This window comes from Rhincodon typus, chromosome 10 (genome assembly GCF_021869965.1).
Source record: "Rhincodon typus isolate 14 chromosome 10, sRhiTyp1.1, whole genome shotgun sequence".
NCBI classification, from domain to species: Eukaryota; Metazoa; Chordata; class Chondrichthyes; order Orectolobiformes; family Rhincodontidae; genus Rhincodon; species Rhincodon typus.
In genome coordinates, this window is record NC_063341.1 from 44,453,817 (window position 1) to 44,476,731 (window position 22,915).

Genomic DNA, 22,915 nt, shown 5'->3' on the forward strand with positions numbered 1-22,915 from the left:
GATGGCAACCATGACCAATGGGGTTCTAATCTGAAAACCTGAAAAAGAACACCTAATCTTCACTCATTGTTTGCTTCTCACTAGCCAATTCTGTATTCACTCCAGTATACTACTTTCAACACCATGGGCTCTTATGTTATGATTTAGCCTTTTGTGATGTAACTTGTTGAATGCCTTTTGGAAGTCCAAATATAATACTTCTACTAGTTCACCTCTATCTACCTGGATTGTAACTTCCTCATAAATCTTTAATAGATTAGTCATACACAATTTCCTTTTCAAGAAGCTATGTTGACTTTGCTTGATTAGATTACGATTTTCCAAATGTTTTGCTATTACTTCCTTAATAATTGATTACACTGCTTTTTCAACAATAGGTATTAGGCTAATTGGCCAACCGTTAACCACATTTTCCCTCTCCCTTTTTGAATAGGGCTGTCACATTGGCAGTTTTACAGTCCTCTGATACTTCTCCAGAATTCAAAGATGTTTGGAAAATTACAACCAATACATTCACTATCTCTGTAGCTACTTCTTTTAGGATCCTAGAATGCAAACCATCAGGGATCAGGGGACTTGAGTGCCTTTAGCTCCATTAGTTTGTCTAGTTCTCTAGTAGTGATGAATGTACCTAATTCCTCCTCCAAATTCTTTAGTAATAATGTGATTTTTAAAGTATCTTCTATTGTAAAGACTGATGCAAAATATCTGTTTAACTCCTCTGCCATTTCCTTGTTCCCTATAACTATCTCCCCAGGTTAATTTTCTAAGGGATCTAAGTTCACTTTCATCTCTGTTTATTTTCATTTTTTAAAAAGATCTTATTGTCACCTTTCTTTATTTCTCGTTAATTTGTCCTTGCAGTTTATTTTATGTCTTTTTATTATCTTTTTTGCCCTCTCTTATTGTTTCTGAATTTATCCTAGGCTTTGTGGCTACCATTGACTTTTCCCTCTTTATATGTTTTTTTCTTTCAATTTTATACCTTCCTTAACTTCCTTGGTTAGCCATGCTTGGTCTATCCCTCTCTTAAGAATCTCTCCTTCATGGGATATCATTTTGCTGAGGGTCATGAATTATCTCCTTAAATGTCTACCACTGCATGCTTACTGTCTTTTGTGCTAATCTACCTAGTTCACTTTAGCTAATTCTATCCTCATTTCATTATAATGCCCTATATTTAAGTTAAACACAGTTGTTTTCAACCCAAGTTTCTCATGCTCAAACTAAATATTAAATTCTATTGTGGTATGATCATTACTTCCTCGGGAGGTCTTTTACTGCGAGGTAATTTGTTAAACTTGCTTTATATTATTCATTACTGGATCCAGGATAGAATGTTCCCTGGTTTCCTCCATGGCATATTGCTCTAGTAAGTTATTCCTAATGCACTCTATAAATTTGTTGCTGTAGCCACCCTTTCCACCTTGGTTATCCTAATCAACATGAAGATTAAAGTCACCCATAATTATTGTTCTCTTATTTTCATGTACTCCTATTATTTGTTGCTTTATACACTTTCCTATAGTGTGGCTACTATTTGGGGGCCCATACGGTACTCCTCCCAGTGTTTTCTTTCCCTTATAACATGGATCATAGAACTATACAGCACAGTACAGGCCCTTCGGCCCACGATGTTGTGCCGAACTTTTACCCTAAACCTGAGGTCTATCTAACCTCCACTCCTACCTTACACTATCATCCACATGCCTATCTAATATCCGCTTAAATGCCCCTAATGAGGCCAACTCCACTACCCTTTCCTGCAATGCATTCCACGCCCTACCTCTCTGAGTAAAGAACCCACCTCCGATGTCTCCCCTGTATCTACTTCCACTCACTTTTAAAACTATGCCCCCTCGTATAGCTACCTCCATCCTAAGAAAAATTGTCTGGCTGTCCACTCTATCTATACTTCTGATCATTTTGTACACCTCTATGAAGTCACCTCTCATCCTTCGTCGTTCTAAAGAGAAAAGCCCCAGCTCTCTCAACCTTTCGTTGTAAGACCTTCCCTCCATTCCAGGCAGCATCCTGGTAAATCTCCTCTGCACCTTTTCCAATGCTTCCATATCTTTCCTGTAATGAGGCGACCAGAACTGGACACAATACTCCAGATGTGGCCGAACCAGGGTTTTGTATAGCTGTTGTTATTTAACTCCGCTCAAATGGACTTTACATCATCTGAGTGTAGATTACCTCTTACAACAGTTCTCATTTCTCTTAACTCCTCTTATGAACTGTGCTACCCTACAACCTTTTTCTTCCCTCCTGCCTTTCCAAAAAGTCAAATATCTTTGTGTTCTGAGTTTGATCTCGTTGTAACCATGCCTCTGGAATGGCAAATGGATCATGCCCATTTACCTCAATTTGCACCGTTTACCTTATTCTGAATGGTTTGTGCATTAAGATGCAAAGCTTTTAGGATTGCCTTTTTGCTATTTTAATATTATTTTAACAATTTTAAACAATAGAAATTGTTTATTTAAATATTTCCCATTTTTCATTTACCCCCCCCATATATTTTGCTTTACAAAATCAATCTCAAGCTTTTATTCCATCACATTACCGTAATTGTCTTTATGTTTGAGTTGTTAATGCTCTAAGTATGTTGTTTTCAAACTTAATGTGGAGTTCAAAAGTATTAGGATTACTACTTCCCAGTGGATCTTTTGCTAAGATATTACAAAATTAATCTTGCCTCATTGCACAATGCTAGATCTGAAGCAGCTTTAGCTCATTTGTTCCATAATATATTGCTTAAGGAAGACATTCTGCAAACTGAACTTCCAGATGAGTTCTTCCATTTGGCAATGTGATTGTTCAAGTTTGTATGAAGATTAAAATCTCTCACAAATATTACATTACATTTGTTACATTCTCCAATAATTTATTGTTTAATGCTGTATCCTAAAGTATAACAACTTGTCAGGACTTAAAGAATACTCATCAGCATTTTGTGACCATTGCTTTCCCTAGCCCCTCATATCTACAGCCCCAGCCTGATGTCATCTCAGAACCCTGACCTGTATTCTCCAAAGCGGTTGCACTTGACTTGCAGGACTGACCATGACCCAATCCACACTCTGCAAGGACACTAATCTTCTGATATGGCTAAGTGCCTAACTGACTATGGATAACACCCTGCGTTTGAAGTGGATGAGGCTTATTGGACCCCTTGACTGACTATAGTCTCCTCCACCCCACAGAGAGCTGGTCCCCTTTGATTTTCCAAAATAGACACCTTTTACATAGAAAGGTATTTGATTAAAATGTCAAAAAGGCAAGCCTAAAAGCACATGCAGTGTGTTTGCTGCTTAATCTGATGACACATGCTGTTGGTGTGGTGTTGATGTAGCCTGGTGGCGTACAGACACCCCCTTAACTGTTCAGTACTCCGAACCATGACAAGCTGCCTGCCTTTCTGTGATAAAAAGCAATGGAATGCAAAAGCAAGAAACCTCTAAGTGCAAAGCGAGTTAGTACTAAGAAAGCAAGCTAAGAGCCGTAAGATGCCTTATATGTAGATACGTGTCTCTTTGAATATAAAGTTATTTGTAGAAGAATGTAAATCATATTGTCCCCGAGCTCCAAAATCAAACGTTAAAGGATTGAAGAGGTGTGAGATTTCAATCCAGAGCGTCCATGATGGTGCAAGCTTGTGGTTTGCCAATGCTGACTTCTGTGGACGAAAGTTTGCTGAGAATGGTAATCATGGTAATTATTTACATGTCTGGAATTTGTACCATCTAGATTCTTAGGAAGGCATGGAACAAAGTAAGTTGGCTTAATAATGAGATGCAAATACCTGGGAAAGATGTCGCTGCGCAGTGGTGAGATTCTAAACTCATCATTTAAGTTCAACGGGAGAATTACATTTTCTCGAAGTCAAGATTCTGATGTTTTCGTTTTCACTATTTTTCCAACTTTGTTGCCATTGCCCATGCTGGAGCAGAAGGACCTGCAGTATATGTGCAATTAATAATTGTATGTGGTAGATCAGCACGAAAAAATGTTTAATAAAGCATGCAGGATCCTCCGCTTTATTGAAAGAAATATACAGTACAACAGCAAGCAAGTTATGATAAACCTGTACACGTTTCAGTATTATGTCCGGTTGTGAGCACTACACTTTTGGAAGACTTTAAGCATGCAGGAAAGTTAACATGAATCATTCCAAGCAGAGAAAGTTCAGTTACATAGTTAGACTGGAGAAATTGGGTCTTGGCAAAGCGAATGTTGAGATGAGATTTGATGGGCATATTCAAAATGATGAGGGAGTGTGACAGAGTAGATAGAGCAAAAGAATTCCTATTGTGGAAGAGCCCAAAACCCGAAATTAAAGCTAATCAGCAAATGAAACAATGTCAAAACTTGAGTTAAACCTTTTAAGAATGCACTGCCCAAGAGTGTGATGGGCGTAGGTTCGATCATAGCATTGAAAGAGAATTGGGTCATTATATAAGTAAGGGAAACAAAGTGCGGCGCTATAGTTAAAAAGGCAGGGGGGCATACCTAATTGAATTGTTTCTTGCAAAGCGCCAGCATGGAGAATATGGGCCGAATGACCTCATTCCATGCTGATTTTAAATATCTAAACTGTCTGTGTTTATGAAATTATCTGGACAGTTTTTACTCTTCACCGCTGCTTCAATGGAAACGAAGCAACAAATGCACCGAACAGTTTACAAGCCTCCGCTGTAACTTGCTCAGAAAAAGAACCAGTCTCTGCTCCGGGAGTACAGATCTGACTAGCTGTTCGCAGAAGCAGGTAAAGTATAGACCAATTGAAAATAGCCGTTCAAGCCCTAACTATCTGATTGGCGATTCACTCAAGCGGCGTTTGTTCTGAGGATATGGATTGGTCAGTTGACGGATTGTGGGGGCGGAGGGTAGGAGGGAATGACTGGTGATTGGTCAGATTGGATAGCGCGGTTGGATTGGCGGTTGGAAAGCTGCTGCTGGTATTTTCCAAACGTCAAGCGCGTGATGGATGGCTGTTGAGTTGATGTCGATGGAGAGAGTGAAACGTTGCAGATCTTGCCTATTAAGATGCAGAGTGGATAATAGCGACTAACGGTGTGGCCGGCGACATTTTTCAACCCCGTCTTGGAAGCGATGAACCTGCGTCTGGTAAGGAAACAAAGTCTGGGAGCGATGTGAATTGTTTAAAGGGATTTGGACCGCCCTCCGTGCGACCCCGAGGGCTCGCTGGATATTGCGCCTGCTGAGGCGATGGCAGCCGAGGGCAAGCGTGTGCTTTGCGGATATTACCGAAGCACATACTCCCATGTTTCGGGTAGGCCTAAGAAGACAAGTGTTGAAATAGTCTACCGCTTGGCTTTCTGACCACGATTTTTTTTCCCGGAAGGTGTGTGTGTGTGTGTGTGTGTGTGTGTGTGTCCGTGCGAGAGATTGGTTTGTGTATTGTCTAGCAAGTCTGCAAATATTTGAATTTCGTCATTAGTCCGAGATTTAAATGCTGCGGATTAAACCGATCGTGCATGGCACAGAAGGTGGGGGAGGGTGGGAATCATTGGTTTATTTTGCAGGATGTAACTCCTGGACTTGACGGCACTACTGCGCTTTGATTAGGAATAGATTTGACTTGGCTTTCATTAACAGAAAACATAACTGCAAAAGATGTGTTCTGATTTGTTTGTAAAAACTGCTTCGCACCTTCCTAAGACACGTAGTCTTCACAGACAAATCACAAGATTTTCAGAATTCCTAACAGTGGGTGCAGAGGTCATACAGCCCTTCTTTTCGTCTCCCGTCAAAAATAAGATGTGCCGCAGAATCATGCTATAAAGTTTTCTCATTATTAATCTCGGTCTTTTGTTGTAAAGCGCAAACGACGACAGAGACAAAATAGTGCAGGACGCTTTTTGGATCCAAAACAAATATGAGATCAGTTGTTGGTTTTAGTCTGTTTTACCCTACTATGTCTAGGGAATATTTCTATCTCCCAACAACTTTTGTTCTTAAATATTATAAATTGTAGGAATGATTTTGAGTAATGCTGAAGGTTCGCTGCACACCTTTTTGTGCTTATTTTTTGGAGCAGAGGGACGAAGAAACAACTACACCCAATTCCACCGAAAGTTTCAAAATTGTGAGTGATCCGTGTCAAAATTCATTTTAAACTTTAGATTGCTGAGTGTACAGTGATTCTCAAAAAAGTTACTTTGTTTCATTCCTTGCTGGAAAGGAACAATAAGCTTTGTATGACAGTGGTCCTGCAGTTGCTAGTTGCTGAGTGCCATGCATTTAGTATGGAAAGCAGGTCCGGCTATTTCGCAAAGAGTGAGAGCGATAAGTTGGTACCGTGAACGAGTTATGTCACTTTGTCATAGGATTAAGAAATGAAGTTTGCAATTTAAAAGGGATTAACATTTTGGGTTTTTAAAGAGTGAGATGGGAAAATGTGTTTATGAAAAATGCTTGCTGAATTGGGGTTTATTTAACTGGAACAGAGGTTAAGGTGAAAATCTTCAATTTTCACAATAGTAAATTTTGACAGTAGTAATGAGGAAGCAAATTTGGTATTGTCAATACTCATGCTGTTTGCAGCTGCTTTTGCCAGGAGATCTGCTGTCATGGTGTGCCACGTTCATCTGCCCTGCTGCATTCTTGCGTATTTGCTGTAGCTCATCTGTACCCATGCCATGACATCTGTGATCCAACTGTGCCTATGTCAACCCCTCTTCTGCCCTCCACTAGAAGAGATCTCTGCAGCATTTCAGTTCCAGTGTCAAAACTATTACTTTCTTGGCTGTCGTTTTCTAAGAATTATTTTTGTTTTTGCCATTCATTTGATGTGCATACGGAATTTTTAACATGCTGCTTAATGTCCACGTTCTTAATAGGCAAAAAAATCAAGATTTTATTTTATAAAATGGCACTGCTCAATTCAAATAGCTGATGAGATGGCACCATAACACATTTCAAAAGAGAATTATACACATGTGGAAGGGAATAAGCAATTTGAATTGCTTTGAGTCTTTCACTGCCTTAGAACTTGCCGAAGCATTTTTCCAGTTTGGTGATTTTTGGTTTGGCATTAAATGTTGGCCAGGTTGTGCGGAGACCTCTTCCACCCTTTTAAAATACAGATTGTATTTCTGAAGATGAGCTTTAGTTTACTACTTTTATTTGAGTAAGAGGCAACACTTTTTTTTCCCTGCTCGATTTTCAGCTAAGATTATGTGCTTCAGTTTCTGTCATAAGACTTGACCTTGTGACTAAGATGAACGTGCTGTTGCTGAGCCAAGGCTATTGCCAAAGGAAAATGAGATTTATGTAGATGGTTGCAGTTGAAGAATTTCCTTATTGTACTTAACATTTTGACTCCAATTTTTTTTTTTGGAATAAGCAAATAGTTTGTCTTTCATTAAATTTAAGTTACCTGAAGTTCTAAATTTAAGGAAATAAATGCCAAACAGGAAATTGGAGGCCATCTTGCGTAAATCAAAGCAGTAAATATGGAGTCTTTGGGTTCTTTAAAAGATAATACAAGAATTTTGGACTGTGATAACTCCTAGGTCAAATTGTTTGCAGTCATAACAATCTATAATGTTACTGTGTGAAATGGTATTTCTTGGTCTTGTTGTTTAGCAGTAAAACTTGGGCATTTGTGGTACAATAAACATGATGATTTATTATCGGTGCTTGGTAAGAGATAATGTTGATTAAATTGAATCATAAATTTTGTCATTGGTTTGTGAGATATCTGACAAACCTTTTGAAGAATGTATTGTTGATCACTTCCTCCTCTTATACTGCCTGATTGTGGTAACTTTGTACAAAGAGTAGGGGTCATGTTCCAGTATACACATTCGGGATACCCAGCTCCAAGCTTTCATCATCTGTATTGACCCCCACTGCTTCCTTGTTGCTGGACTGACAAACCTTGGAGGTGTGGGAATTTTTTCTCGGTTAATCATTTGTGAAAACTGAAGCCATTTTTTCTAATAGAATCCCTACAATGTGGAAACAGGCCCTTTGGCCCAACAAGTCCACACTGACCCTCAGCGCATCCCACCGTGCTGCCCGATTTTCCTGGTTCCCATCAGAAACTCTGTTTCAGCAGCCCAACCCAGCCTTCGTTTCATGTCTGATTATGTTGTTTGAAACCTTGGCATTCTGTTTGATCCTTAACTGATATTCTGACCCAATATCCGTTTTATGTCCAAAAACTCCATATTAACACTCATTGCTTGCTTTAGTCCACCTTGAAAAGTTGAATTCATCACCTGTGCTCTTGACTTTTGTATTCTTTGCGTGTCTCTCATTATTCACTCAACCAAAATCTTGCTGCCTTTACCCTAAAGCTGCACCAAATTCTGCTCACCAGTCAGTCTTGTGAATGTCAAAGTTCTAAAATTCTCCTTTTTGTATTATTCTTTGTGACCTCCTACACCCACCCACTGTTGTCTCTTTAATCTCCACCAACTGTTCCTCCCCACACTCTCAGCCTTGTGACCAATCACTCCCTCCATGCTACTTTAGAGTAGCAATTCCAGAGGTGTCTCCTATTGCCTGGAATTTCCCTGACTGTACCTCTCCACCGTTGACCTTCCTCAAAAGCCACTTCTTTGACTAAGCTTCTTGTTAGCTTTCCTGATGTTTGTTGTTTTGATCAGTGTGTATTGCTCCATGGCTAAGATTTTGTTTGTGCTTTTCTAAACTATGCGTACAATTACAGACACATTGCAAGTAATTGATCCATAATGACATATTTAATATAAAAAAAATTTTGCTGTGGTAAGTTTTTATTAGCACCAAAGTACATTGAAAACCCTGAAAAAAATACAAAGATGCTTTGAAATAAGCTGTGTTGCTTTCTAAATATTGAGTGCATACTTCTTGCAGCAATGTGCTGATAACTATAAGCAAATCTTTGCTGAGCAGGGCGTGTTAATTGCCTGTATGTCCTGAATTGCTTAATCAAGACTTCAGCTTGCTTTTTAAAAGGATGGCAGGGCAATGGTGCAGCACACCACAATTTGTGCTGTGAGCAAAATGACACAATTTGAAGTTATTGCTAGTATTTAAAAGTAACTGAAGATTGGTTCGAATTACTTTAGTGACTTTGTACTTGTCCTGTTGTTGACATTTACTGTCCCATTGTCAGATCAAAAATTATAACACCAATTGGCTGGAGTGTATTTCTGCAGAAATATTTTTCTTCAAACATCGACCATCTTGTTCTGTAATCCACTGAACTACCAATGTTTGTCTAATTGTACATAAGATATTTCTTTCTGACATTTGTGTCTGAGAGATGCATCCTGAGCGGGACTGTAACTTTGGGAAATGTCAGTACTTTTTAGATATTGGTTCTTGGGTAACAGTTTTCTGGTTCCATTTTTATCTCTTTTTATGATACTTTTTAACTGATTTGAACTGAATATATGTCTGTTATTTATAGACTGCTGAAGATGTGAAACATTTGAGGCTACATTGAGAATGACTGTCATAAATTGAACTATTCAAGTGAAATTGGAAGTTTATTTTGAGAATGTTAGTTTTCTAGTTTTATACAGCGCTTATCTTTGACTAACATTGCCAACATGCCTCCAACTCTGTCTAAATGTGGCCATAAGATGATGGACTGCAAGAAAGATTTGTCGAAGTTTTAAAATGTTACTGTCTGTAACAAAATGTAATAGCGGAGTATCTGCATGTAATGTGATCAAATAGTCAGCATGGTTTTGGATAGGGGAAATAATCATGCCTAATAAATTTATTAGAATTCTTTTGAGTAGGTTAAAAGCAGGATGTACAAAAGCCAAGTATGGATGTAATATGTTTGGATTTCTCTAACGCGTTTGACAAGGTACCACATGTTCAGCTACATAATAAAAGAGCCCATTGTATTGGAGCATGAGCAGAGGTTTGGCTAACTTACAGGTGAAAGACTTGATTGGGGCATTTTCAGGGTGGAATGCCACAAGTATCAATGCTGGGAACAGTTACTTACAATATATTATAATGACCAGGATGACAAAAGTGATGTACTGTAGCCAAGTTTGCTGGTGATACAAATAGGTGGAAAGGCAAGTAGTGAGGATGACCCGAGAAGCCCGTAGAAGTTAAGCGAGTCGGGGAAAAACTTGGCAGGTGGATTATAATATGTGCAGATGTGAGGTTATGCATTTCTGGCAGGAAGACTAAAGGTGCCGAATACTGTTTTTAAATAGAGACTACAGAAGGTTACATGAGAGCGATTTGGGAATCCTAGTCTGCCAGATTTGTGACCTCTACGCACAAGTTCAGCAGGTGATAGGGAAGACAAATGAAATGTTGGTGTCTTTAGCCCAAAGCGAATAGGATATAAAATAGTCTTGCAAAAATTATACAAGGTCCTTGTCAGACCATAGTTGGAGTACTGTGAATAGTTTGGGCCCTTTTTTATCTAAGGAAAGATAGTCTGGCGTTGGAGGCAGTCTAGAGAAGATTTGCGAGATTGATCTTGGGATTAGAGGGATTGTCTCATGAGAAGAGGTTGAGTGCAGTGGATCTGTAATGATTCTCATTTTGGAATAATGAGAGGCAACCTTTATTGAAAGAACTATATTTTGAGGGGACTTGACAAGGTAATTCTGGAAATATTGATTTTCCCCTTTTTGTGGGAGAGTCTAGGAACAGATGGCGTAATTTTATAATAAGAGGTCACCCATTTTAAGACGCACATCTCAAAAAAATCTTAATTTATTTCAAACTTGAATATTTTTAATGACTGCTTCCTTAGCTGTATGTGATAAAGAATTCCACAGATTCAAAACCTTCCGAATAACGTCCTCCATGTTTTGTTTTGTGTTGGTGAACCCTTACTTTGAGATTATGTTCTTAGATTGTTTTCCCTTGTGGGATAATCTTCTGCAGCTGACTTGCATCAAGCCCTTGAAAAATCTTTTATGTTTGAAATAGTCCATTGAAGCACCTCGACACCATGGCCACCATAGGTTTAATAGTGGTGATGTTACTAGGCTAGTAATCCAAAATCCAACACCACTGTCTGAGGACACGGTCACAAATTCCAGCATTGCAGCTTGAAGAATTTGAATCTAATTAATCATTGTGAAATGTGAAGCAAGTCATTAGTGATGCTTATGATTCTTCCAGCTTGATAGTTTCAGGCAGGAAATTATTTGCATTTCCCAACTGGAGGAGCTAGTTGGTTTCCTTTTTTAAAAAATTTATTAACTTGTTTAGATATGTTATTACAACTCTGAAGCTTGTGGGACTTGAACGTGGGCCTCCTGGTCCAGAGTTTGGGACATTATTGCTCTACCACAAGGTGACTCTCTTCGGCAGGAAATTTTTCAGATTGTGTAGAATTTGGTGCACCTGTTTAATGTGATGGACAAGTAAAAGTTGCATGCATGGAGGGCTCTTGAGTTTCTAACTCTGCTATAGACAGGACATGAACCTGGGCATTACAGTTCAGGGGTGTATAAGTTCATTTCTGAACAGGTCAGAAGTTTCCAGTACAAATAATAGACTAAGTATGGAAAAGCTTGGGAACCTTAACCTCAAAATAAAAGGGGATAGTCAACATAAGTCTGAGGGTGTTGTACTTCAATGCAAGCAGTGTACAAAATTAGGTAAATGAGCTTGTGATGCATGTTGAAATTGGTGAGTACAATGCTGCAGGTATGAGAGTTGGCTGCAAGGGGTTTGGGGCTGGGAGCAAAATGCCCAAGGATACGCATCCTATCAAAAGGATAGGCAGATGGGCAGAGTAAACAGGTTTCCCCTGTTAGTAATAAATGAAACTGAATTGATAGCAAGAATTGATATCCTGTTAGGTGTAGAACCTGTGTGGTCAGATTTGAGGAATTGTAAATGCAGAAAGGTCCTGATGGGAATTATGTACAGGCTGCCTAGTCGTAGTCAGGAAATTGGGCAGAAAATAAATTTGAAGATAGAAAAGGCATGTAAGAGAAGCTCTGTTCCAATAATGGGGGACTTCAGTATGCAGGGCTTCTAGGAAAATTGGATTGGTAGCAGATCCTATGAAAAGGAATTCATGGAATAGCTACAAGATGTATTTTTGGAGCAGCTTGTGGTAGAGCCCACTAGGGAACGAGCAATTCTAGATTTGGTTATGTGTAATGACTTGACTAGGGAGCTTAAGGTGATGGAACCCTGAAGGGGTAGTGACTATAATATGATAGTTCGAGAGGGAGGATGGGGCAAATGTGTTAGATAAGTAAAGTCTTTCAAAACCAGTAGATGACTGCTTTAAGTGTCTGTGTGTGTCTGTGTGTGGACCCAAGCAATGGCAGGTGAATACGTACCTCGCATCAGTTTGCACAGTGGAAGAATTCAGCAGCTGACCAGAACGCCAAGAGATTCAGGGGGAACAGGCAAGTATAGTGGCCATCACTAAGGAGAAAGTACTGGGGAAGGTGAATAAATCTGCTGGACTGGGTGGACTGCACCCTAGGGTTCTGATGGAGATAGCTGAGGAGATTATTGAGGCATTGGTGGTCTTTCGGGAATCACTGGAGTCTCGTCCCAGAGGACTGGGAAATAGCTAATGTTTAAAAATGGAGGGAGGCAGAAGACACTAAATTGTAGGTTGGTTAGCCTGATCTTGCCAATGAGCCCATTATTAGATCTGAGATTGTGGATTACTTGGAAATCCATTCTAAAATAGGGCTGTGTCAACATGGCTTCATTGAGGGAAGGTCATGGCTGATAAATTTGTTAGAATTCTAATGAGCAAGTTAGACAAAAGAGAGCCAGTGGATGTAGTCTGTTTGGATTTGCAGAAGACCTTGATGAGCTACTGTACAGGCAGTAGCTAAATATGACGAGCCCACAGTGTTAGAGGCAAGGTACTGGCATGGATAGAAGATTGGCTGACTGGCAAAAGGCAGAGATTGTAGATAAAGGGGTAGTTTTTAGGATGGCAGCTGGTCACTAGTGGAATTGCGCAGGGTCAGTGTTGGGACCACAAGTATTCAGGTTCTACATTAATGATCTGGCTGAAGGGATTGAGGACATTGTTACTAAGTTTGCAGATGACACAAAGATTGAGTAACTTCAGGAAGCAGGGAGGCTGCGGAAGAACTTGGACAGGCTAGGAGATTGGGCAAAAAGGTGGCAAATGGGAATACACTGGGAAGGTGTGAGGTGTGCAATTTGTTAGGAGGAAAAGAGACATGGACTATTCCCTTAATGGGGAAAGACTTCAGAAATTTGAAACACAGGGACTTTGGAGCCCTAGTTCAGGATTTTCTTCATGTTAATGTGCAGGTTCACTTGGCAGTTAGGAAGGCGAAGGCAAATGCAATGTTAGCATTCATTTCAAGAGTGCTAGAATACAAGAGCAGAAATGTACTGCTGAGGCTGTATAAGGCTCTGGTCAGACCATGTTTGGAATATCATGAGCAGTTTTGGATCCCACATCTGAGGTGAGATGTGCTGCTATTGGATAGTGGCCAGAGGATGTTTACAAGATTGATCCTGGACTTGAAGGGCTTGTCATATGAGGAGCAATTGAGGACTCTGGGTCTGTACTCGATGGCGTTTGGAAGGTTTTTGGGGGGGTAGGGGTGGAATATGAAACTTACGGAATACTGAGCGGCCTCGTGAGAGTGGACGTGGAGTTGATTTCTTCACTAGTAGGAGAGACTAGGACTTGAGGATACATTTAGAACCTGTGGCAACACCGTCTAGCTAATAACATCCTGAAAAACTGAGATAAGGAGGAATTTCTTCAGCAAGAGGATGGTGAATCTGTGGAACTCATTGCTGCAGAAAGCTGTGGAGGCTGAGTCAGAGTGTTTTTACGACAGAGAGAGAGGTTCTTAACTGGTAAGGGGATCAAAGATTATGGGGAGAAGGCAGGAAAATGAAATTGAGATACCTATCAGCCATGATTGAATTATGGGGCAGACTCGATGGGCTGATGGCCTCATTTTACTGCCCCGTCTTATGGACTTTGTGTTGCTGCTTTCTCAATTTTAAATAATATCGTGTCCTTTAGTTCTCCCTTCCAAACTGAACAACCTCACATTTTCCCACATTATACTGCCACTTTTGTGCACTCTTTTTCTCATGCTCATGCGCCTCTGTCACACTTCACTTGCACTAAATCTTGCTCTCTTTTTATGATCATTGATTTGTTAATTGGATAAACTGTAGTTGCAGATTTTTTGTTTGAGCAGTGTCTTTTCCTAACAAACCCTAGTCGATTTATTATACTGCATTCCTTTGGTCAGCAGCTTGAGACAGGTTTTGCATGAGAAATGTCTGCAAGTAACAAATTCTGAGACAAGTACTGTTATCAAAGCTTTTTAAATAGTAGCTGCATGAAATTTAGCATGTATATGTTTAATACCTAAAGTGTGATTTATTTTTCAGGATGTTTTTAATGGAGGGTGTTGCTGCGTGTTCTAATAGTGCAACAGTTCTTCTGTAGAATATACTTAAGGTCAATAAGATATGCATCTATACAAACATTGAGAGCTAATAAAAAATTGAAAGGCCTAATCTGGTTTGTTAGACTTTCTTTTAAATGTATTTCACTTTATGGCACATCTTTAGCACTCCTGTAGCAAAAGTTAATTTCTTTGAATCAGTGAAGTATTTTAGGTCTGTGTCAGACGGTTTTATTCCCCACTCTTAATGGGTTCATGATTTTTGACGGAGTTGACCATTTAAATTTAAATTTCTCCAGTCTTTAGTACTCTCTGTCTTGTGCGTGCCTATGTATGTAAGCTCTTTTATAGTGCAACAATCTACCCTGTTTGGTTTTCTCCATCATTCAGCTGCCTAGGCCTTGTACTCTGGAAATTCTTTTAACTCCTGTATCGTCATTCAATTAACCCTTGAGCTATTTCTGGTGCCTAGACCTTCTCATTCAGTTTCACATACGGTCTCTAAGTCAATAATGCACGAGCATTACATTCCTGTTATATTGTGGATTTAATTACATTGTCCTGGCAATTTTTGATAGATCAATGCAGCATTTGGTGTTTTGGTAAAGCAGGTGAGAAATTTTTCCATAATACAGTCTACAAGCTCCAATATTTTTTAATAGGTTCATTCCCAGCTCCTTCCCCATGTTCCTGTCTTCTTTTTTGTTTTACTGTTTCAAGTGTAGATATCCATTTGAGTTTCTACCACATGGTCTTGAATTGCATGACTATAACTTGCAGATCTCTCTACCTTTTTATGCAGCAGCTCTGTGCTAGGGTGAGGAAGAGTCACCAGTAACAATCTGCTGCAAGTATATCTTGAGTCCCTGGTTCTGGAAAATACTTTTTAAGAATTGACGACAAACATGTTATCTGCTAGGTGGGCAAAATCCCCAGGAGTAAATGGAGCTGTGGCAGTGTGCACTCTTAATCAGGTGAGCCCTGATAACAGATAACAATGGTAGATGAGTCATGCCAAGCCAGGGAGTGCAGAGCACAACCTGAACCTTGGAAACCAATGTGAGGAAGCACCAAAAAGCAAATCCGATAAGATGAGCAGTTTCATGTCGAGGAGATGCTTTAGTTTTAAAAATAAAACATCATTGGGAGCTGTGTAAACATGATGTCAGCTCTCTTATCGATAAAATCCTATGAATTTTGGTATTAAGACAAAAACAAAATTCTAGAAGAACACTGCAGATTACTCAACTGTGGAGAGAATAAAAATTAATAAAAACCAAAAGAACTGCGGATGCAGTAAATCAGGAACAAAAAGAAAATTGCTGGAAAAGCCCAGCAGGTCTGGCAGCATCTGTGGAGGAGAAAACAGAGTTAACGTTTCGGGTCCAGTGACCCTTCCTCAGAACTGATGGTGGCTGGGAAAACATCAGTTTATATGCAGAAAATAGGGACGTGGGTGGTGTAGGGAGTAACTGATAGGATAGAGCCCAAAGAGAGAGAAAGACAGTTGGACAGACAAAGGAGTTGCTAACGATCAGGCTGGGAGGGTGAATGGATATTAATGGGGACTGTTAGTGACTAACAACAGGGGGTGTGTAGTGGCAGGCTATGTGGTAACAAGGCCTGCTGTGTGGGGTGGGGAGCTGGGACATGGAAGAGTTTAAGCCCTAAAATTATTGAACTCCATATTGAGTCCGGAGGGCTGTCGGGTCCCCAAGCGGAAAATGAGGTCTTGTTCCTCCAGCTTGCGTTGGGCTTCACTGGAACACCGTAGCAAGCTGGAGACAGATGTTGGCCAGGGAGCAAGGTGGTGCATTGAAGTGGCAGGCAACATGTAGTTCAGGGTCTTTTTTGCAAGTAGAACGTAGATGTTCTGCAAAATAAAAATTCATGCTTGGGATACAGTCATTTCCAGAATCCACTTAGTATCTTTTCACCGAAAGTCAGAATTGGCGTTTTTGAAATTGCACATTTCATGGAAGCCTGGAAAGGTACGGCACAGTAGGAGATCGTTGGCACATTGTCTCTTTTCCTATAGCCCTGCAAACTTTTTTGCTCTTTGAATATTTATCCAATTCCCCTTTGAAAGTTTAAGATTGAATGTACTTTCTCTATCTTATTAGGCAGTCCTAATCATCATAGTTCACTGCCTATCCAGCATTTTTATTTCTTCGTGCCGTCTGATTTTCTCAAACATCTTTAAATCTTCATCCTCTGATTATTCACCTTTCTGCTGCTGGAAATGATTTCTTATAAATCAAAACTTTTTTAATTTTGACCAGTTGTTAGATTTGACCTTATCTGTGCTAAGGAGAAGATTTTGTGATCTCTCCACATAATGAAAATTCTCCAAGCCTACAAACATTGCATTAAATATCTGCGCCATCTGTAAGGCCCTGCCTCCTTAGTTCCCAGAATTGGACACAATACTCCAGCTGGGGCCTAACTAGTATTGTACAGTTTCGGTTTTGTGCTATGCCTCTTTTTTTTTTTTTGTTTTATGAAGCCAAAACACTCATATCATTTTATAGCCTGTACAACTTTGTTCTGTTGCCTTTGACCATCTTGTTTATATATCCCCAGGTCTCTCTGTTCCACCATACTTTTTAAAATTGTACTGTTTGATTTAGATTGCTTCTTCTTATTTTTCATTGGGCATACCATTTAATGCTGTTATTGAATACTCGTGGTTTGCTGTTTCCCTTTGTGATGGGTGCAACTTTAAATTTTTTTTTGTACATTTAAGCTTAACATCAATGCCACACATTCTTAATAGTTCCAGTAAAAATGTTTGAATTTTACATAGAGCTCAGGGTGAGGCAAATGTATTCATTACTTTGCATGTGAGATTTTATACACTTTCCACAGATGAACCGTGGAAAAAGGTTAAGAAGGGGTTGTTCAATCTCTCAGTGCAATCTGTGAACTGTAAAACTCATTTTCAACTCATTGCAGTCCTGTGCAATTTGCTGGGAGGAACAGAATGAAACGCCTGTATGAGGGAGGGGTAGGGACTGGAACGTTTCTGACTTGAAAGATGATCAAGCATCTCAAGGTGATTGTGGTAACTGGTAATGCCATTGCCATCAATGTATTTCCCACTCAGGAACTCAGCAAGCTTTCTTTGAAACATTTGCAGTAATCTTCATGTACACTGCAACATCTGGACAAAAATAACTTCAGGCATGTATCTTAACACTAGTCTTCCATAATTTGTGCCAATGCTCCACGGTTGTTCCATTCTAAAGTAATTTACAAATCTATGAACCGATGAAATAGGAGCAGAAATAGACTTTTTAGACCTTTAAAACTGCTCCACCATTTAATAGGATAATGGGTGATTTGTTAGTATTAAATTCTCCATTCCCACTTTCTCCCTAATAACCTTAGACTTTTATATCAAGATCATTCAGGATCTTTTATATTTCAGTCAACATCCCTCTCAACTTTCCAGACTCCAGTGGAAATGAGCTCAGTCTGGCCAACCTTTCGTCATCAGATAACCCATTCCTTTCAGGTATGAATCTAGTAAACTTGCACTGAACTGTATGTGCACATAGAATCTGAAGCACTCATAATTATTAAGGCTGCCATCTCAATGTCTAAGATTTTCTAAAGTTTAAAATCCCGACTTTGTCCGGCCTAAATTGAGTGCCCCCCCCCCCCCATAGAAACCTTTCTCTCAGACGTGAATGCTCCCATCAGAGTCATAGTTGTACAGCCTGGAAGCAGACCCTTTGGTTCAACTCGTCCATGCAGGTCAAATACCCTAAATAAATCTAGTCCCATTTACCAGCATTTGGCCTATACCCCTCTTAAACTCTCCTTATTCATATACCCATTGACATGCCTTTTAAATATTGTAATTGTATCAGCCTCCACCACTTCCTCTGCCAGTTTATTCCATACATGTACATGCACTGCCCTCTGCAGGAAAAAGTTGCCTCTTAGGTCTCTTTTTATATCTTTCCCCTCTCACCTTTTAAACCTACGCTGTCTAGTTTTGGACTCGTACTCTGGGGAGAAGACCGTGGCTATTCACCCTGTCCATAGCCCTCATTACTTTATAAACCATTTATAAGGTCACCCCTCAGCCTCCAACGCTCCAAGGAAAATAGCCCTAGCCTATTCAGTCTCTCCCTGAAGCTTAAGCTTGGCAACATCTTTGTAAATCTTTCCTGCACCCTTTCAAGTTTAACAACATCTTTCCTGTATGAGGAGTCCCAAGTTGGATCTTGTCAGAATTTCTTTTTGAATGAACAAAGTTATTTTCAATTTTAAGATTTGTACTTTTTTGATCTTTTTGACTGTTTGTTTGAGCTTACAATTAAATCATTTGAAGTCAATTCAATTGCGCAGTAAAAGTTAACTCTGTTTGTCCCGTCAATCAAGAGGTTTATTGAAGTTACTGCATGAAAGCTGAGGTTCCATTAAAACAACCTTGTTTCTCTGAATTAAATGAAAAAGCAAGTTTCTCAATGTTACTTTTCCCTCAGTTTTCCCCAGTTTTATTCCCTTTCTTGTGGCAGTTGATTAATATTGGGACGTTATACCGTGGGCACTGGCAGCTCTTGGGTGCTTTGGCTGAGTGGCTCTCCTTCATTGTGATTCTACCTAGTGATTGTTGGCAGGCTGGTTTTAGGGCGATGAAGCAGAATTTAATCTGAACCAAATGGTTCTCTTCAGGGATAATGGAAGGATGATTGAGAGCAGAAATCTTATCCGTTCGGTACATCAAACTAGTAATTAACAGGCTTCTTCCTCTGGATGTCGTTTAACTCATAAGCCAGCCAACATGTTGAAATGCATACAAATTAGAACTAAAATGAACAAAGAACAGTACAGCACAGGAAAAGACGCATTGGTCTGCAGAGACTTTGCTGACACATGATGCCTCTTTAAACTTAAAACCTTATGTCTCTCTATGGTCAGTATCCCTCTATTCCCTGCTTATTTGTATAGCTGTCAAAATGCCTGTTAAATATTGCTATTGTATCTGTCTCCACCGCCTTCTGGGCAGTTAATTTACTACCCCCCCCCACCCCCACCGTGTCTTTTTAGAAAAAAGCAACAACAGCTTGCCCCCTTTTTACCTAAACCATTGTCCCTTAGTAGTTGGCATTTCTAGAATCATACAGTACAAAAGAGGCCTTTTGGCCCATTGAGTCTGGACCAATATGTAAGAAACACCTGACCTTCAACCAAATCCCATTTACTAGCACTGGATGTTAAGATACGCTGGCTTTGTGTGGGAAATTGTGTCTCAAACTGGTTTGAGTTTTTTGAAGAGGTGACCAAGAAGGTATGTGAAAGCAGAGTGGTATGTTACCTACGTGGACTTTAGCGAGGCGAGGCCTTCAACAATATTCTGCATGGTAGATTGGTTAGTAAGGTTAGATCACATGGGGTCCAAGGAGAGCAAGCCAATTGGATACAAATTTGGCGTGATAGTAGGAGACAGTGTGGTGGTGGAGTGTTGTTGCTCAGGCTAGAAACCTGTGACCAGCAATGTGCCCTAAGGATCGATACTGGTCCTCTGTTGTTTGTCATTTTATATAAAAGATTTGGTTGAGAAAATAAGCATGATTAGTAAGTTTGTGGATGACACCAAAATTGGTGGTATAGTTGACAGTGAAGAAGGTTTTCTAAGAGTAACTGGGCCAGTGGGCCAAGGAATGGCAGGCGGAGTTTAGAACATAGAACAGTACTGCACAGTACAGGCCCTTTGGCCCACGATGTTGTGCCGACCTATTATTCTACTCTACGATCAAACTAACCTGTATACCCTTCTCTTTTAATCCTAGATAAATGTGAGGTGTTGCATTTTGGTAAGACAAATCCAGTGCGTGACTTGCATAGTGAATGGTAGGTACCTGGGTAGTATTGTTGAACAGAGATCTAGGGGTGCAGGTACACAGTTCCTTGAAAGAGGCATTACAGTTGGATAGGTGTTTGGTACGCTTAACTTCATTGCTCGGAGAACTGAGCACAGGTTGGGACATCATGTTACGGTTGTACAAGACGTTGTTAAGGCCACATATGGAGTACTGTATACAATTGTGGTCACCCTCTTACAGGCAAAAAAGATTTATAAGGATGTTACCGAGATGAGAGTTTGAGTTATACGGAGGAGTTGGATGGCTGGGACCTTTTATTGGCAGGCGCATAGGAGGCTGAGAGATGATTTTTATTGAAGTTCATAAAATCACAAGGGGTACAGATAGGGTAAATAGCCAAGGTATTTCTCATAGTCCAAAACTAGAAGACGTAGGTGTAAGCTGAGAGGGGAAGGATTTAAAAGGAATTTGAAGGACAGCTTTTTTGACGCAGAGGGTGGTGCATATGTGAGAGGAGCTGCCAGAAGCAGTGGTACAGGCAAGCACCATTACAACATTTTAAGACATTTGGATAGGTACATGGATAGGAAAGGTTTAGAGGGATATGGGCCAATCGCAGGAAAATGGAATTAGTTCAATTTTGGAAAACTGGTCGGTATGGACGAGTTGGACCGAACGCTACGTGCTCATGCAGGTGCATTTTTGGTGGATGTCAGGTAATTCGCCTCTACCACCCACCCAGGCGCTGCAATACAGACCATTATCACCCTCTCGGTTGAAAAGGTTTTTCCTCTCATCCTCCCCTAATCCTCCTGCCTCTTAACTTGAACCTGTGTCCCTTTGTGACTTCCCCTTGAGCTAAGTGGAACAGCTGCTCCTTATCCATTCTCTCAAGGTTCCTCATAATCTTGTACACTTTTAAACAGATCACCCCTCAGTCTTCTTTGCTCCAATGAAAGCAACCCAAACCTATCCAACCTTTCCTCAAACGTTAGTTTTCCATCCTAGGCAATATCCTGATGAATCTCCTCTGCACTCCCTCGAGAGCAACCACATCCCTCTTGAAATGTGGCAACCAGAACTGCATTAAAAATCTCTAGCTGTGGTCTCACCAAAGTTCTGTACAACTCCAACCTGACTTTTAGAATCTGTACCTTGATTGATAAAGGCAACTATCCCCTATGTTTTTTTCAAAACCCCACCTGCATCAACATGCCCTTCCACCTTCAGAGATCTATGGACAAACACTCCAAGGTCCCTTTGGTCACCAACTTCCTAGTTTCGTACCATTAATACCTCCATATCAAATTACTCCTTCCAAAATGTACACCTCCCACTTTTCTGGGTTAGTGCCCATGTGCCACTTATTGGCCCATTTGACCATCCTGTTTATAGCTTCTTGTAGCCCAAGAAAGTTAATCTCACCATTAACCACCTGACCAGTCTGTGTTAACTGCAAGCCCAAACCCAAACCCACACGCACTCACTAATGCAGCCTTCCATCATCGCTCTCTGTCTCAGTTGTAGAGTCAATGTTGAATTTGCTTTATCAAATTACCCTGTATCCCATGTGCATTTGCTTTCTTGATAAATTTCCCACATAGGAAAGCTTGCCAAAGGCTTTGCTCAAATCCAAATAAAACTACAACTGCATTATGTTCATCTATGCAGCTGGTTGTCACCTCCAAAAAAAATTTAATGATGTGTTTGGCATGACCTCCCTCTGACGAAGTCATTCTGACTGTCCCTGATCAAGCCTTGCCCCCCTCAAGTGGATATAGATGTTCTCCTTCAGAATTGTCTCAGTTTCCCCACTGATGTGAGACACATTGGTCTGTAGTTCTCTGGCGTATCGCTACAGCCTTAAATGTCAGAGCCACGTTAGTTGTTATCCAGTCATCTGGCACCTCCCCTGTGGTCAGAGAGGAATTAAAAATTTTGGGTCAGTGCCCTTCCAGTCTCTTCCTTTGCTTCCCTCAACAGCCTGGCACACAGTTCATCTGGACCTGGAGGTTTGTCCACCTTTAAGCCTACCAGCACCTTCAATACGCTATCCTTCTTTGATTCAGTTTGTTCAAATTCTACCTGGGCAAACTCTGACCATCCATTCTGACCACACCTCTCATAATTGTCTCTACTTCAGTCAGGTTGGCCTTCATCCTTTGACATTCAAGTGAAAACGAACCAAGTTTGTCTAGTCCGTCCTCATTGTTAACTCTTGTGTGATGATGTGTGCCTTTAAGAAGGATTTGTTCTGTCCTCTTCCTCTTGAAGAGGAGTGTTAAAACTTGATGTCGAGGTGTCTGCTCTATAGAAAGCAGAGTAAATAGCTTTGTTTTTTTTTTAAGAAGTAGACAAAAGAAGCATGAGTAGGTAGAATCAGGCTCTCACAGACCCAGGGTTTTAGTTTTGCTTTCAATTGTTGAAGTTCGGGTTTTTGAATTGAAGCTGCTAGATACGGCTCTGCCTTGTTGCTACTGCAGAGGCTTGAGTTCTCTCTGTGCTCCTAGATTCATTCTGTTGGTGTTCCTTATCCTGGGCTGGAGAAGATAGCAATTGGGTAAATGTTTTCCTGGATTTGCTTTTCCCAAGGTTGTGTTTGTAGGAGACAACAAGGTGCAGGGCTGGATGAACACAGCAGGCCAAGCAGCATCATAGGAGCAGAGAGGCTCCGAGACA

General features: G+C 40.3%; 1 protein-coding gene across 2 annotated transcripts in view; it reads left to right on the forward strand.

The window, feature by feature from the left end:
- The first annotated feature begins 4,951 nt into the window (after window positions 1–4,951).
- Window positions 4,952–22,915, forward strand: part of LOC109921918 (zinc finger FYVE domain-containing protein 9-like) — a 100,363-nt gene continuing 82,399 nt past the window's right edge. The window contains exon 1 of one of the 2 annotated variants that reach the window (XM_048601677.1): window positions 4,952–5,133. The gene's annotated coding sequence lies outside the window, so the exon portion shown is untranslated. Of the gene's footprint in view, window positions 5,134–5,220; window positions 5,300–22,915 lie in introns of those variants that run through there. The other variant, XM_048601678.1, reaches the window with a different exon arrangement.